This window comes from Cygnus olor, chromosome 10, assembly GCF_009769625.2.
Source record: "Cygnus olor isolate bCygOlo1 chromosome 10, bCygOlo1.pri.v2, whole genome shotgun sequence".
In the NCBI taxonomy this organism is placed as follows: domain Eukaryota; kingdom Metazoa; phylum Chordata; class Aves; order Anseriformes; family Anatidae; genus Cygnus; species Cygnus olor.
The window spans coordinates 19173080-19184830 of NC_049178.1; the positions used below are offsets into that span (position 1 = coordinate 19173080).

An 11751-nucleotide genomic window follows, 5' to 3' on the forward strand; every position below is an offset into this window, starting at 1 on the left:
ATGGGATTAAAGCATTCAAGATTATTTAAAAGAGAGGTTTCCATCTCTACATTTCTTTAAGCTAGAGATTTGTTTGTGGCAGACCATGCAGTTCAATAAATAAAACCATGTTTTTTTCATAGGAAAACTCCTTTCCTGGGAGTTACAGATGTGGTCCCTGCCCAGGCAGTATATCTCAGTGATACAGAGACAGACCGAGATTGTTTCCCATTTCCCATCAACAGCCAAGGGATGTGGCAAAGGAATATTACAGGGCCCTGAGCCAGGAAGAGCTTGTCTGTATGAAATTACAGGTAATAAAAAATAGCAAAAAGTAATAACTTTATTAGGCCCTTTTTTCCTATTTGTCATTAATGGCATGCTAATACAGAACAGAAGGAGCGCATTTTGCTACTTGGAAACTGGGGTTTCATGCTTGCATCAAGCTTTCTTTTCAGTTGTTTTGATACCAGTCTTTCACACTTTCTGTAAAGGATGCTTTATAACTTTATTTAATTTTCTTTCCAAAGCTATTATATTTCTCCCCTGCTAAGAAATGTCTAACTTGAGTCAGAACATCCGTCTACAATAGCTGTTTTCATCTCCCTCTTTTTCCCCATAGATATTGTCAGTTAGCTCAAACTTGGGAATCCTTTATGTCAGACATATCTAATCCAGGCACGACCAGTATTTTAGAGAAAGATACAGTTTTCAGTATGACTTGGGTGTTCCTGCATCTCTCTCTGGACATTTTCAACATTTTTTTTCTTTACTGACTTGTAGGTTTTGTTTGTTTGTTTGTTTTTTCCTGTGTATCTTTTTCATTTTGCTTTGTTGGGAGAGGTGAAAGGTGGAGAAAAAGTAGACTGCATTCCAATTTATGATTTTATTTTTATCTTTTTCATTACCTTTTTTCCTACTTCTCTTTTGTTGCTTCCAAACTGTCTCAACAGGAACAAAAAAGCGTTGCTCTGGGTAGATGTCACCGGTATTTACACTTTCTCTGCAAGGGACAAATGTCATGGAAACAGGTGCAGTATAATCTTCTGACAACACCATAATCCCTATTGTTGCAGATCACTGCAAGGTCAAATTATAACAAAGAATGTATAAATTTTCCCCAACTAGCCCCGGAGAAGAGCAGCTTAATTCAGGGTGGTGTTAGTAAAAGAAGCGCAAGAAACTTGAAGTTGACCTTTTGATCTTCCAGCCATAAGTTTAAAATAAAATCTTTCTGATTGTTTCCTCCAATTTTGCTTTCTTTCTGTATTCTCTGACGTGTGGGTATAACCTCTGGAGGTGTGATCCATGCTAGGAAGAAGCAGCGTTCTGTCTTCTTATCAAATGAATGGAGGATGCTGTGCTACAGGAGGGTTTCACACATTGCTCTGATTTGGTTCACTACACTGCCTTGTCCTGACTTTTCAATTGTGACGAATAATTTCATTCATTTCTGCTTTCTGTAAACACCACAGAGAAAAATTATTTTCTGAGAGAGAGCAGCTTCCCTATTCCTGTGTGGCTGCTGTGTGCTTTTGTAGCAGGCGTTTCAAAATACAGGCACAAGGATCTTGGTGGATAAAAATCAAAGCAGGTTTATGTGCTGAGGTGAGCAACCTGAATGAAACGGCACTGCAGTCACGAGCACAGGCTCCCATTAGAGTTGTTTCAGGTAGACAGTGCCGAATATCTTTTGTAACTCAAATAGACTTATTCATGTGCATGAAGGAGCATGTGCAGGAGTCTAATGTAAAGACAAAGATTAAATGAAACTGCAACCTGCTCACTCCCTCATTTTGTAATAGTACACATAGACATGAAGGCTGATTGTCAGGGATGCTCGAGGGGTATGCAGAGCAGCTGTAAATTTGCCTATACCTGTTCAGTCATTGATGATTTTCCTGAAAATGTTTCCTGAAAATCAAACCAGCACTTCTCAGGGCAGTCAGAAGGTGGCTGCAGAAGGAGCCAATGGATAGGGACTCTGGTCCTGCCAGCTGTGGGCTAATTTTGGTGTGTGCTTCTCTGCCTGCCTCCTCTAACCACAGAGGTGACCCAGCCCTCTCCTGCAGTGACGTGCTTTGTCAGTGGTAGGTAAACCTGATGTATATCCATAGGCGAATCTTGGTTTAAGACCGATTTGTGAGTCTATGGCAAAATAAAGGGGATTTACCAAGAAGAGAATATTTAGCCTCTTGTTAGGACAAGGAAATGATTTTATGAAGTTCTCACCCAGGAGAAAACATATGGATTTCTGTGTTTTCTGATGGAACAGTATGGGACTCCCACGTGAAGGAGGTTAAGGTGATCGCCACCCATGTGAGCAGTGCAGTGCTGGGAACACCTTGTGTCTCTCCTCTGTTTGCACAGGGGAATCGTGCAGGCAGTGGGGAGTAATTAGAATTGATTTCTGCTGTCTGGGTTGCACACATGGATTCTTCTATAATTGAGAGAGATTTCACTGATGGAATTGAGCTGATTAGCCTGAACAAAGTAATGTCGCATCCACATGCATCCTGCCTTCACGTAATTATAATTGTTGGTCTTCCAAGAACAACTGAGATCGGGTCACTGTTCACTGGAGTACTCTGTAGATGTGTAGGAGGAGACAGTTTCTTCTCCTAAGTACTTCCAGTCTAAATGGAGAATGAAAAGGCAAGAATAGCAAGAGAGAAGGAGGTGAAGTAGTCTGCTGAGCTCAGATGGGAGGGCAGTGACTGAACTGAGTAGAACAGCAATGTCCAGGGGCTTTGAATCACCAGTTTGTCCACTGGATCACATCCATGGTCTTTTCAAGCCACTCTAGTACACACACCTTTGATTTAATTAATTTATTTAGTATGCTCTGTCTTTAAAAGCAAAAATAAATTGATGGGCTTGTGAAGAGGGACTGAAAACAAATGCCTTTGTTTTAAAACTAGCAAATTTTCAGTGAGTTCATAATGGAAACCTTCTCACACAAAGCCTTGTAGCAGAAATTTATATTTATTTGCAATTTACTGCTTAGGAAGATGCTAGCTTTTGTTTGCCTTAACAGTGTAGTCTCTATCACTCCTAGACAGGTAAAATCCGATTGTAAACTTCCTTAAAATAATGATTTATTTTTTTTTATTGTTGTTCTTCATGATTTATGGACGTATTTGAAAGGTTTACTGTAAAAGGAGCTGCGCCGTCACACATTTACATAAGCTCCTTATGTCAGACAATAGCTTTATTTGTTCCTGCATATACCATGAATTTTTCCTCCATGTTTAAATGTGGATTCACATTTGGGGATGATAAAAGGGTTTAAAATTAAGCTGCTCCTAAGTTAGCTGCAGCACCTTGTTTCAATTAGGCATTCAGACATTATAATAATCCCTATCTGGAAGACTATTCCACCATGTAAATGAAAGACTATAAGCAAGAACGCCTGAGAACAACACCTCTCCCCTCCCCAATTCATTTATCCTCTGAATATTTTCATGCAGCACCTTTCAACATACTCAGATCTAGTTCTGCCTTTACCTCACTAACTCTCCCAAATGTTGCCCAGTGATAAAATCAGAGTCCAGAAATTTTTCAAAACAGTTGTTTCTTTGTGAAATGTCAGGTACAGTTTTTGTTCCTATCAGCACCTGAGATACAAAATCCCATATGATGAACCATGTGAACTAGCTGTGTAATTAAATGGTATACGCTTCCCTGAGGATATTTTCATTTTATTGGTGTTTTCTAGAAAGTGCTCATGTTGAGTCTGCTTGAAATAGAGAAAGCAGCAGTCTGTGTGTCTGTTTTGGTTTGTCTGATTAATAAAGGAAATTATATATATTTCAGTTGAAGATACTGTATGATATGGCCTTGTAGAGCCCTGTGGAAGTGAATAATGCCTCACATAATCTTGTATTTCTCTTCCACCAATGCCTTTCAGCATTCAAACAGATTTGTTGGTGCTGCTTTAAGCTGGAGGCTGTGTCTGTGTTTCTGCTGACAGGTCCCCACGAGGCTGCGGTGTTGGCTAGCGAGGCACTGCCCCGACATAGGGAAAAACAGTAAATACGTGATTTGTGTTCATGTTGAAGAGGTTTCCGCATGGAAACTGAGGGGACAACTTGTGTGCTGAAGGCTTGAGGAGGCCTCATGAGCCCTGGGGAGGGGACAAGGCTGAGCTCTCTGCCAGGTGTCTGCTTGACCAGGTGGGCGACCTCGGGCATCTCCTGCAGATGGGCAGCAGGATGATTCCTCTGCATCCCACACACAGGCTGCAGGAGGGCACGGAGCACTTTGAGCAGTCACTGATACAAGCAGCTATACAATTATACACACTGCATATCGATAAAACACCTCATCTTGCAAACAGCTCTGCTTTCCCTGACTTTGATACTTTTTCTCAATAACTATTTAGTGTCAGCTTCATGTGTTTTAATTCATTCCAATTCTCCAAACCAGCAGCAGCTGAAGCACTGATTTCTCCAATTAGTGCAGCCTTGCTCCTGCATGTTAATAGTGTCCTCAAGCTGCTTTCTGCTCCAAGAAGTGCGCTTTTAAGACAACCAATTCTTCAGTTTAGGTCAGGTCAACTGAAGTGAGGGTAACTTTCAGGAGCAAACATTGGTGAAAAAATACTGATTTCCTTGTCAGACAGAGGCAGTAAGGTAGGGACAGATGGCAGGATACCAAATTCTACCTTTTCTGTACTGAAATTCAGGGTCTGGTATACCATTAGGTAGCAAGAAGCTGTCTATTCGCCAGAGGGTTTTGTTCTGTCATTTGTGTCATAGTATCTTAATGATTTACTTGTGAATTTAGCAGTTACAGTAAAGTTCATAGCTGGTCACACCAAGTGTTGCATCTTCTCAGGAAGGAGAATATTATCTGAGGGAAGTGTGTGTGTGTTGTAGGTAGGGAGAGAAGAAACTGACAGCATCTATCTACGCTAAAGGTCTGATGCTTGTTCATTTATTTGGGAAATCCCCACAATGGCAATAGCTCAGATTGTGAGCCTGTGTCTCCTGTTTGCAAGACTCCTCACGCAAGAAGTCTGTTCCACAAGACTTACAAATAGGAAAGTATTTGGGATTTACCTACATCAGGCAGTACAGAGCAGCGCAAAGCTAGCCTTGAAGAAACCAGCTTCAGATGAGAAGCGTTTGCTTTACCTTAAAAAATCTGGGATTGTTTCACAGACCTGAGCAAACAGCGATGGTACTTCCAAAAGCAAATGGTACGCCTGTGTCTCACTGCAGCATCGTTCACTTGACTGGACAGCCTTGGCATGGCACACACCTTGTGGGCTTGCTAAAGTCCTACATCTCACAAGGTAGGTAGCTTTTCTGAGTTGAATTTGGAGAGTATCACAGACACCATTAAATAAGACATCTAATGATAGTCTACTACCAGAAAACCACACTGGTGGCTCCAGTGCCACGGTTAAGATCGTGGTGCTGTGGCACCAGGAGAGGGCACCAGAAGCCCTGACTCTTCCTCTGTGCCCCAGGACTGGAGGTGCACAGGAGGAAGTCACCCACAAAGCAACATTTCTCTTCTGGACATACCCCTTCTTTCCTAGATTCAGAACTACCTCATGGTCTGACCTGGGGAGGCTGGGTTTTTACCCACAAGAGCTGGCAGTGCCCTGTGTAGGTTAATTTCTTCCTACTGACAGTACTGAGCGGACAAATATTCATGCACAGCATGATACTCAGAGCTGGCATTAACTGGTACGTTGATTAGCAGTTTTAGCAAAGAGCTGAAGATATAATTGGGAGGAAGAGTGAACTGCATGCAATCTCACTTGTGCCGCAAAGGTGTGAGGTTCATTAGCGAAACAGCATTGGTGAATTTGGCCTTCCTCTTTCATCCTGCAGAGACTGCGTGAATTGGCTTGTGGTGGTTTTGATTCTGTGGTTAAATACTGCTGTCTGATTTGCAGCCTTTGAACAGTTTTAGGCAGATTGCACAGCTGAATGAAGTGGGAGCAGCAAGCAAACCAGGTGTGCCTGGGGAGAGGCAGAAAGGGGCTTGCTTTCAGCAACGGCCTGCAGAGAAGGTGGGATAGAAAGGAGATGACTGGAGCCTCCTCAGGCTGACCTTTCTGTAGTCAGACACATTTGCCTGGCCTGTTCACATGAATGCATCCACCTAACACCTGCCTCGTGCAAGTTCATACTTGAATATAGTAATCAAGTCTCTGGGAGAAAGCTGCCTTGGCTCGCAGGCTGGGAGCGTCAGACTGACTGCGCAAAGGACTAGAGGTCCGAAACCAGGCTGATTTGCCACAAAAGGAATTAGAGGAAGTGGCTTGAGTGATGCATGTTATCCCAGATGAAATATCACACTTGCAGTGATTATTTTCAGCCTTAGAGCATCAAGAGTTGCTGAATTGTTTCAGGTGTTGGAACTCTTATCTCCAAATCACCACTGTTATCCTGGCACAGCGTTGTGTCTTCAGGTCTTTCTTCCTGCAGCTTTGGGGTGGATACAACTTTGAAATTAATTGGACAAACATAAGGCATCTGTTCATTAAATGTGCACCACGTACAACAGTCACTGGGTATAACCAGGTGTCTCCTTAGACAAAACCTTTGGCATTCAGCACAGCGATGCTGTAAAAGCCTACAGGTGGTCACAGAAGTTCACACCCCTGGGCTTTCTTATGAACAATGCCATTTTAGAAATGCTTTCATGTTAAGGATTTGAATATGTGTGTTTAGTTAGTATATATAAAATAATATCCATGTCTTTATTCAGCTTTGAACCTACACATAGAGATCCCCTACCTAACTGTCCTCATTGCACATCCAAGATTCAAAACCCCAGCAGCCCTTTGCCAGCCACTTCCACGAAACCCCAAAGATTTCTCTTCTTCCCCAGGCTGAAAAGGTCCTACACCCCCATGGACCCTCCTCACTGACAGGGCTTCCTGGTGGGCCCCCTAGTCACCTGCCTGGCCCCATCTCCTGCTGGTCCTGACCAGGCCTCCAGGGTGCCCCAGGCCTGACCTCCATTGCACCTTGGGGCTGTCCCTACCCCAGCCCATCTTGGGTGCAGAGGGATGGCACAGTGTTGGCTCCACCAGCACTCGCTCATCCTTCCCTGTTCTTTGCCCTTTTCCCCTTCCCAATTCTCTTCCTTTTTAACTTCATTTTTTTCTTTTAACTTCAAAAGATCCCTTCCCCTCCTGTCCCCTGAACTCCCTTCCATTAGAGAAAATTGTCCAAAATAACCATCATAATGCCACAGAATGGAAAGATGAAAAAATTTCATGTTTAAGAAAAACTGCAAAAGAACATTAATCTACGAAGCATGTGGCTTTATTGCCAACCCCCTGCTACATCGCCATTGTTTGTGCTATTCTGTCTGATTTCTGTCTTTTTGAGTGTTATCTCAGGAGCGTGCACGCAGCCTAATATAACACTGAACTTGTAGTCATTACTGCCATAGAAATAATGATAAATTGTTCTACGAGCAAAACAAATCTTGTGCAAATTGGATAGCAAAAAATGTTTCTCAAGAAGCTTTAATTTAAGCCAGTATTATATTTCTCTCCTGATTCAGAAGTGATTTGTTCATTTTGATCACACCCCTGTTTCACTGAGGTATCACTCTCTTGCCTGTTGGCATTACTTTTGATTTACACCCGTGGTCAAAACTGCATTCCTCTATTTCTCTCTCTCTCTCTCTCTTTTTTTTTTTTTTTTTTTTTTTTTTTAATAATTCCAGCTTTCTTTGGCCTTTTTGGGTTCTGTAACTCCTGCAGGCACAAGTGAAAGCACTTGTACACTACAGGTGAAAAGTGTGGTGCTAATTAAAGCCTCATTATTCATTGACATTCTTGCATGAGATAGAGACAATAGCATTGGTGCAATTTATCTTACTGTTTGGGTTGCAGTCCAAGTAGCTAACCTCATGAGTGTAAACATCCATAGCCGTTCCTTAGCCTCTTTATCGTGGGTTGGGCCATATTTGACTTTCTCTTGCAACAGGAATTTCTCCATTGCTGTGCACAACTTGCAGCACTGCTTGCATGCTTTTCCATAGTTTTGTCAGCCTACAGAGCTAGTGGAGATCTATGGCCTCCCTGGTTTCCACCTAATAACCTTATCTTTGGTGGACAGAAGAAGAGCTTTCTGGGAAACATGCATGCAAGGTTTCCCTCAACTTATGTTTAGGATAAAGATTAACTGCATATCTTGAAGACTAAATACTTTCCATGAACTGATATCATAGGGAAAATGTCATTTCATCTATACCATTGTCTGTTATCAGTATTATATTCACACCACATGTAATGAGCCAATACACATAACAACATAATTTGAAGAGACAGGATGTTGTATTTATAAATTCTACTCCATTTTTTAAACTACATTTGCCAATTGATATGTTAGTGACTATAATAGATGCCCGCAGGGGTTATCTGGGATACCTGACTCTGTTACAGAGGTATTTAAAATCAGCCTTGGCAGAATGGTCTGTGACCACATCTAGATCAGCTGTGGTTTAAAACAGCTTTTGTCAGCTTGTCTAGTAATTTAAGTTCAAATAACAACTTTTCATGAGAAATCTTGAGTCAAAACACATAGGAATTCAAGTATTTCTTGTTGGATTTTTGTTGTTCGTTAGTTTTAGCGAAGCACAAAGCTGTATGAAACATTCACACCTCCAGCCATTGCTTTGAAGTTTTAAGTGTTATTTTATTTTTTATTTTTTAAACTGAAAACATAATCATTTTAAAAAAATGAATTTATCTCGGCTGTTCTTGAGAAGCATAACTTGCTATCCCATTTTACATTTCGACACAGAACATTAAAAATAGCTGTGTATGGTAAATCAATACTGTCTCCTGTTTAAATATCTAATTTGATCTAAAATGTGACTATCTTTTAAACTTTTTTTGTGGATTTTTTGACAGCACTACTAAAATCTGAATTAACAGTCAGGTAATATTAGGGAATAAATAATTCTCTTGTATCTCCCGGGCTGTATGCAATACACACACTCAATGCGTCACCGTTGGGCACAGGATCACACCCACGTGCAGGCTGACCCAAACTGTCAAATAAGGACAGCACAGAAACGTGTCCCATCTAGCTGCTTAATGAATTCACATCTGCAGTCTAGGGATTATAGGAAGCTGACACCTAGAGCCCCAAATCTTGCTGACTCTTTCGTCTTTCAGTTCCTTCTTCCGGAGTGTAGGCACAGAGATCTGCCAGAGTGCGTTGGTTACAGGGTAAATTAAATCCCACAGCATCCTTTCACCCATCTGGAAACAGCAATTCTGCCTGATTCCCATTGACCCCACAAGATTAATGGGCAGTTGATAGCCTTTATATTCTAATTTTCCACCTAAGAGCCCCATTATATTTTGACTCTTGTGCCTGAAGAAATGCATCTTCATGTAGAATTAAAAATTTTATGAGTGCAAAAGTCAGACCAGAGGAAGTCATGCCTATATTGAATTTTTCCTTTGTGTTTCAATCCCTGCTTCCTCCTGCCTTGGACAGACAGTTTATAAGAATTACATTTTTTTAATGGCTAGTATTAGGGTTTTTGTTGTTGTTGTTGTTTTGTTTGTTTGCTTGTTTTTGTCTTTACTTTTGCTGTGGTTACATTATTTAACATCCCTCTCTTTTTCTGCAGTTAGTCCAATCTCTTGACAATAAAGGTTGAAGACAAAATCATCCATTTTCGACAAATACATAAGATTATATCTACTGACTGTGGCAAGAAGAGAAAATATGGCCCCTTCTACAAACCAGGGGATGACCAATGAATCCTGAAGATATCTATATAGGTAAGAATGAGGTAGTCACATACAGAGAAGAAACATCTGAAACAGTTTTGTATTTTATTCACAGTTTGAAAGGAAATGGTAACCTCTTCTTCTCCCTTCCCTCTGTCAAGCAAGCATGTAAACCTCTTAATGCATTTCAGTGCATCATTAATAACACTGGGAAAGGATATGTATTCTAATAATGGTAAGAGAAATATAAATGTTTTGGGTGTTCACAATGTGGACACAGGGTTGAATATAGCTTTCTAGAAACAATTGCTTTTAGAAAACTTCCTTTTGTACATTGGTGATTACTGTCATCATGGCAAAATTATGTCTGACTTGCATTCCTGTCCAGAGTTGGGATGTTGGCATGGGGATTTCTTTCTTCAGTGGTTGTATAAGGGATGTGTGCGACTCTTCAAGTGTGGAATATACGCTAGGCTGCGCTCACAGGTCTCTTAAGAGGTTGGTTTTGTATACCCAAAATGTAGCTGTTTTGCTTTTTGTGATTTTTAAAAAAATATTATTAATCTGTAATACAAGTGCATTTAACTCACAAATGAAGCAAGACACTTTAAAAATATACTTTCCATTGTGCTTTTCCCTGCTGTGGTGTGTTCTGCAAAGTCACTGCCAGAGAAACACATATGAGCCCAGCAAAAAACAGATGGCTAAAGGACTGAGAAAGCAGTTTCACAGAGTTGAAATCTGGGAGCTGTTAGAGATGATAGATATATTTAGAATAGCATATAGGATAAATTTTCAGCTGGTGGAAGCTGTCACAGCTATATTAGCATCTAGGAGCTTGAAGTCAGCTCAACTTGAACTTCAAGTGAAACTATGGTAATTTACACCGAGGCTGCATTCTGTATCATTAAATCAGTATGTAACACAGCACACCCATGTGAATCTAAATACAGGTGAATTTGACAGCAGTTTTTCTCAGATGGCATTGTTTTCCCTCAGTGTTGGATTTAACATCTAGCCAAACTGGTATGTACATTTAAGATGACAGCTACCTCCATTCTTGCTGTTGATTTTGGGGGAATATATGACTTCTCTGAGACAATTTTCCAAGCTCTCAGGCAAGATACAGGTGTTGTAACCAGCGATTTTTCCTGTTCCCTCCCAGGGCTGGACTACGCTGATTAGGATAGGAGGATGCCAGAGCAGAATAAGCCTGCGAAGTTCGCTGCAGCTGGAGCCACTTCAGATCTAGGCAGGTCTCAAAACCAGATTCTGTTTTTACTGATCATAGGACTGGGATTAATGGGTTTCTTTTGAGGTAATCTTCACAGCAGTACACCCTTGGTTTGTTGCAGGGTCCTGTTGGCCTGGACCTTGTCCTTAGTTAGGCTTTGGTCACCAGTATGTAACAGCAAGGGCTGCAGCTGCAGCACAACCACTGTAACCAACTCACATAACCTTCTTATAATGTACATTCCTCTTTCAATCTTTTTTCTTGAAATAAAAAGTATTTTTAAGAAGAAAATATGTAGTCTTCATGTTACGGTAACACATTGTGAACAATTTACCACGACTAGGAAAAATTTGCCATAGGGTTAATTAAATTCACTGTTTAGGAAAAAAAAAAAAAAGCAAAACCCAATTTTCTCATCTGCCAGTAATTAGATCTTGTTATACTTTGTCAGCTAGACAGAGAAGCTCTCCATTACAAAATACCTATTCCCTCTGGTACCCACAGACTGGGATCTAAACACCTCTTAACATGCTACTTGATGAATTCTCATTGCTCACTAAGAGATGCACTTTCCAACCTTGCAGTTGTTTGCTTGGCTCCCATCTGAATCCTAAGAAGTATTTTGCTATCCATCCTGAGCTGCAGACTGTAGTAGACATTTCAATTCCAAAATATATACTGGCACAAAATAAGAAAGCAATAGAGACTCTCTATATCTACTTAATATCCTCTGCTTATACAGCTATGGATTTTGTAGACCTTCAGATAGTTCTGAATCATTCAGAAATCCTTCTCAGACTTATGCTTCACT

General features: G+C 40.9%; 2 long non-coding RNA genes across 2 annotated transcripts in view; both read left to right on the plus strand.

Annotated features, from left to right (window-relative positions):
* The window catches only part of LOC121075647, a 48444-nt gene extending 47252 nt beyond the window's left edge, over nt 1–1192 (plus strand). The window contains exons 4-6 of the long non-coding RNA XR_005823077.1: nt 123–293; nt 933–1010; nt 1108–1192. This is a non-coding gene — a long non-coding RNA (uncharacterized LOC121075647). The remainder of the gene's footprint in view (nt 1–122; nt 294–932; nt 1011–1107) is intronic.
* A 3895-nt stretch (nt 1193–5087) lies between these two features.
* On the plus strand, nt 5088–11637 carry LOC121075648. The gene is made up of 3 exons (XR_005823078.1): nt 5088–5278; nt 9604–9757; nt 10872–11637. It is a non-coding gene; the product is annotated as an uncharacterized LOC121075648 (long non-coding RNA).
* Nucleotides 11638–11751: the final 114 nt, after the last annotated feature.